This window comes from Acanthochromis polyacanthus, chromosome 10 (assembly GCF_021347895.1).
Source record: "Acanthochromis polyacanthus isolate Apoly-LR-REF ecotype Palm Island chromosome 10, KAUST_Apoly_ChrSc, whole genome shotgun sequence".
NCBI lineage: Eukaryota > Metazoa > Chordata > Actinopteri > Pomacentridae > Acanthochromis > Acanthochromis polyacanthus.
Genome location: NC_067122.1, coordinates 17,065,261 through 17,071,516, shown reverse-complemented (window position 1 = coordinate 17,071,516; position 6,256 = coordinate 17,065,261).

Below are 6,256 nucleotides of genomic sequence, written 5' to 3'. Positions count from 1 at the left end.
ATGTCCAGAGCAGTGATGACATCATACTGCTTAAAGCCATCTTCACCAACTTCAATCTGACCTTGGGGCTTGAAGAAGTCATCCTGATGGACCACGCAGCAGTTGGGCAGGTTCTTGATCGGGCGGTTGGTGAGACTGGTTTTCCCTCCATTGGTTACACCGCTGATGTGCTTCATGTTCTCAGATCAGTCAAAGCTCGTAAAAAGGGTAAATAAAAAAAACGTCAACAAAAACCGGGTTGGGAGTGATCGGACGTGGAAGAAAGCTGAAAAAGAGAAGGTTGCAGCAGGAAACATCAACTACTCAAGTCCTCCATAATGCTTGAGTTTAGTGAGTAAGGTAAGAGCAGAAAGGGAGCTGCCACTCGGACGAGGTTCTTCCACCCAGAGAGGACCTCTTTTGGTTATCGCTGCTACACATGCTGCCCTAGTTGAGGTTTTAGGTGAAATATTCCTTTTTATCAGCCCCTCAGGTATCTTTGAGGATTTTGGATGGAATACTCGGTTAAACCAACATTTTAGGTGCATGTCCAGGGATTTTTGGTGGAATGTTCCTTTAAGGTGGATGTGTGAGGATCTTGTAGGTGGAATATTTCCTAAAACCAACCTTTTAGGTCAACATTCAAAGATTTAAGGTGGAATATTCCTTTAAACCAACCTAAATTTAATGTTTTGATCATTATCAAGTGAGAAACCTCAATCCAGACTCCTCATAATGACGTTTGAGATTTATGCTGCTGTTATTTGTTTAGTCCAGACTAAATGACAGAAATCCACAACTGTAATTTTATTTCAGGACTCAGTTATTAAATGTCAAAACAATCCATGTGACTCTAAAAACTCAACAGCTTTACAAACTCTAAGATTAAACTCTCCACAAGGATCCAAAAGAAGTTGGACTTCTTTCTTTTTTAACTTTCTGCTTCAACTTTAAACTAAATTTACTTCACTAAGCCAGCCCTCTGGACTTCCAGTAAGCTGTGTTCCTATTGGCTGTCCAGGTGGCTGCTTGGTGTTATCAAGAACACCTGAGCAGCTCAGTGTCTTCCTGCTTTATGTCTGCAGTCAAACATTTCCTCTGCTTCTCTTCACCACTGAACCAGATTTTACTCCGTTGCTTTAGTTTGTTCTTTAGGTGTTGGCTTGAAGTTTCCAGCAGTAAAATCTTCTTTAATGTGTTTCCTGGTGTGTTTTAGGGATTTGTACTGGATAGTTGTCTTGATAAATGTGGTTCTTTAGCCACAGTTAGCACATGGTGCTAATGTGTGCAGTGATTAGTGGATTTGGTGCAGCTGAGTTGTGTCTTTATCTTGGCTGTAATGAGTCTTTAGAGGTTTTTGGTCTGACACATTCTGTGTTCTTGTTTGTGAACCAACGTTGGTTGTCCAGAAGGTAAGAGTTCCTGTCCCGATTCTCTGTTTAAAGAGCTTCTCTGGTAGGCTGCAGGAGACTTTAGTGTTTGGGTTGTGCTAGTTTGGTTTTTGTACGATTATCTTGAGGCCCCTCCATGTGGTTTAGTGAGCTTTTCTGTAACAGTTCTACAAAGCAACCTGCAGCAGAAGAGACTTTGAGAGTTTTTAGGAAGTTCTGGAGACCAGACTTTAGAGCAGCAGAAACATTTGTCAGCAGTTTGAGAAGGAAACCTTCTTGACCCGTGTGGTGAGGTCCTGTACCAAGAGTTTGAGCAGGTTGTGAAGGGTCTGAAAGCACCCGAAGAGTCAATTCATTAAAGAAGGAAACAGGAGATATTGTTGGTTCTTCTGTCACTCTGCAGATTCCAGTTTCCTTAGACTGAATATCAAGTTTCTATTTTAAATGATTTACCGTGTGAGCCCAAGAAGACTAAAATAAACTCCCTCCATCCCCTGGACACAACATATTTTATTACCATGTTAAATCTTTTTTTTTTTTGTTAATGTTTTTGAGTTTAAATCATAGTTTTATCTTACTTTTCTCTTTGCTTGTTTAGTTTTGTCATCTGTGTGAAAGGTGCTAAACAAAGTTGAAATGATAAACTGAATAACTGACTAACTCATGATTGTGACAACAGAAGTATTTTCATTGTGATTAAAGGGTTTGTTTCATTTTTAAGGTTGGGGTTAAAATCTTGACAGAAACAAAAGATTAAAGAAATAAATTACATAAAAAAACCAATGAAGTCAAAGGAAAAAAAGCATTTAATACAATAAAACTTTAAAAAAGAAACTTAAACATTAAATAAAATTAATTTACATGAAACAAGCAATATTTAATTAGATAATTAAATAGAAAATACAAAACATGCAACTATGAAATTAAACATTTTTAATAAAATAAACAATGATAAAATATTTTAGATAAACATTTAAAAAACACAAACAAGGATATTAAACAATTAAAATACAAAACATTTAATTTGATTAAACCTTTAAAAAGACAAAACATTTAATTAAAAATTAAGTGTGTAATTAGAAAACTAAATCTTAAAAATAAAACTTTAAATAGGAATTAAACAGAAAATATAATGAAGCATTTAAAAAGAAGATTAAACATTAAAAGGTGGTAAAACATTTGAAAAGAAAAACCTTAAAGATTTAATCTAAAAATTAAACATTGGGAAAGAAAAGGAAATTTTTCAAACAAGCTGATAAAACATTTGAAAAAACAACAATTAAACATTAAAAAGACAAAACATTTCAAAATAAAATCAGACATTAGAAAATAAATGGTGAGAAAAGAGCAAAACTAAACATTTAAGAAGAATCAAACTAAAGATAAAACATTTGAAAAGACACCAGTTAGACTTTAGAAGATCAAATTAAACAGAAAAGACGATAAAACAATCAAAAAGAGCAAAAACAGATAAAGGTACTAAAGTGTTTTCTAGTCTGAAATGAAAACATCAAGTTGTTTCTTCAAACATTTCCTCTTTCTATGTTCTTCGTTTGACTGGACAGATTTACTAAGAACACCTTCCCCCACCCGACGAGTTTTTCGAAAATCCGAGTCTCGACGGGTTTCCCGAGATTCTCGAATTTCCACGAGGTCGGAGGCAGAAGAACTTGTCATGAAGAGGTGTTGAAGTCGGCGAGGATGGTGTAACTTTTTACAGCGACTAGAAGGAAGACGACTAGAAGAGCAGGTCTTTAACCAGCATCCCTAAAATCCATGGAGTCGGCTCCAGAGAAATGAAGGGAGGTCAACTTTTATCAGCCTCCATCCAGATGTTCAACTTGATATCTTTACTTTGAGATTTTTAGCACCACAAATCTTTAGTATCACACTTTATCATTTATTAGGACTTTAATGGAATCCACCAGCAGATTTAGTTTTTGTTGACAAACTTTATTCTTGTCGTCGTGGAACTGCAGGATTTAAAACTGTTCCTTCTATTGGACCTCATGTTTATTAGTTTTAGTGGAGAAAGTTATTTTAGTTGTCGATTAGTCTCTAATAAACTAAATGATAAATTGGATTAGTCAAAAGGTTTAAATTTCTTACTTTTTCATATTTTAAATATGACAAAAAATATAAAAATAAAGCGTCTTGAGACAATTTGACCTGTGATTGGCATTATATAAATAAAACTGAATTTAAATTGTATGTATCTTGTAATGTTGGAGGAATTCAGCCATAAATGTTGGAAAACACATTTTTTTTGTCCATTAATCTGTTGATTGTTTTCTCCAGTAATTCATTTGTTGTTTAGGTTTACAAAATGTCAAACCCAAATATATTCAGTTTCCTGTCATAAAAACCAAAAAGATTTACATTCATGATGCAGGAATCAGGCAGTTTTTCACTTTTTAATCTTAGTTTAGTCAGAAGGATAGTTGATAATGTGTGAATTGTTGCAGCTTGTGAGCCGTAAAAGGTTTTAATCTTTGGGGCCGAGTGTCAGAAAACATTTAGAAACCAACATCAAGAAAACACTCAAAGATTTGAACATAATTAAAGGGAAATCCAACTTTTGCATGACAATGTCTAATTAAAGGACATTTATTTCCAACGTAAATGTGTGATGTTCATCCTCTGGAGCTTCTCTTCACATCGTCTTCCACCTGGACTGGTTTGGTCGGAAGCATGTACAACAAACATCTGAAAAAAGACACTAACATCAATAAATGACTGAAGTTTAATCTCTACATAAATGAGACTGAGTCTGGATGTGCTGCTCTGTCATTAACTCCTAAGTTTAGGGAAAATTCAAACAAAAGAGGACAGTTCAGATCAGACTTCAATCAGGAATTTCAAGCCCTATGAATGGTGATGATGAAAAGCTCCACTATTTCAAATTAAGCTGTAAAGTTAGTTGAAATTTGTCATAGAAAGTCGATGAAATGTAAACCTGTCTCGCTCAGAATTGACCCTTCGCTAATCCCTCCCACAAATGGCTACTGTCCAATCTACCTTAGCAACTGTAACTAGGCACGAGAGGTCTGTCAAGCTTTCAGCAGAAGACAATATGCCGAAGTGGTGTGCATACGGTACTTGCAAGTCTGACACTCGTTATCCGCAAAGCTTGGAGGGTGGTGCTGATTTTTTTTCATTCCCCAAGCCAAAGACACAAGAAGAAAGGTGCCGCGTGTGGATTAAGCAGTGTGGGGGACCGCATGATCAGATGGATCCCTCCAAAATCAATAAGAACATTTACGTCTGTTCTAAGTTGCTAGCTAACATTAGCTAACCGTAGCTCTGTGTGTTAGGTCAGATAACATTAGCAAAGAAAGACGTCTCAATGGAAGGTTACTTCTCTTAAAACTTGAGCTACTGTGTATTATTTGAACAAAATAAATACTGGTGATATATAGAGACAACTTCTGACATACTGACAATCTACGGGTTTCCGCCTACGCTCACGTCTGGCTTTGGCGACAACAACAGATGAGATCGGTACTGCATTAATTTTGTAACCCCTTGGTTTGTGCCACTGTTGTGGCAAACTTGTTCAAGATATTGCTGGGCTTTGCTGTGCCTTAATGAGATCAAGTGTATAGAGAAACCCCACTATACTGTATGTGAGCAATATCCTGGCACGCTGTAAACAAACACAAATTTAGCTTAGCAAGAAATGGGAAGACACATGATAATGAGAGTTGACATAATATTAATTTAAATGTATATAATACATATCGGCTTACCCTGCTGTACAATAACATTGTTGTTCTTGCATGTGATTATTTTTGACGTGAAGTGACAATACATGGGGTGTTTGGCGCTTACACTGAGATCTGTGCGCTTTTCCCTCTATTTTAACGTCCTCTTCATTTGCACTCCATCAACATTTAATTTGGTGAATGTAGTTCTCAAAAGCATATTGGAGACCCTTCTGTCTGCTTCTCTCTGATATCGCTGTAGAATATGTCCAGAAATTTGCACATATCTCCTGAGAAATATCACTCACTGGTATCGCTAAAAACTCCATATTTCATGCTAGGAGGGAAAGCTTGACAGGCGTAGCAACAATAACCAAGGGGGGCGGGGCTTAGCGAAGGGTCAATTACACTGAAGCTTCGAGACGTTTACCTGCCCCATTTCAGCACCAGGAACAGCTCCTCTGCTCTGAGCTGGTTGAAGGAGCTGTCCAAGTGCTGAAACCAGGACCCAATCATCACAGTCACAGTTTCATTACCAAATAAGTTTCTCCAATGTGAGGAATTTGTCATGGTTTTTTAGTGACATTAAGAATAAACACTGGCATAAAGAACAGATTTTAAAAAAGAAGTGCTGCAAATCAATAGTGCTATGAGACAAAATTAGCAGCAAGTGTAGCAAATCCAAGTAACAAAAAGCGACAGAAATATTTATAGTTTGCAGAAATGAGCAAATTATTCACTAGACAATGTGCAAAACTTCATAATATATGGTGTAAGCAGCCTGATTTAAAAGCTATGTGTTAACCGTAATGTAGCTCAGACTAAACTTAGTGCTTCTCAGATACTTTTTTTAATATGTGTTCCAAAACCAGTAAAGTCAGGGGTGTCAAACTCATTTTGGTCCAGGGGCTGCATACGGCCTAATTTGATCTCAAAGGGGCCAGACCAGTAAACTTATAGCATAATTACCGAGAAGTAACAATAAGTCTAAAGTTTTTCCGATGTTTTAGTGCAAAGGAGAACAAGCATATTAAAAAATCTTTATATGTAATGAACTGTCCTTTTAAAAATTATATTAGAAACAACCAGAGATTAAAGTAAATGCAATTTTAACAACACTATGACTCAGTTTAACACTTATTTGTGTGCTTTGTGCATTACAACTGATCACAGTGATTGTAC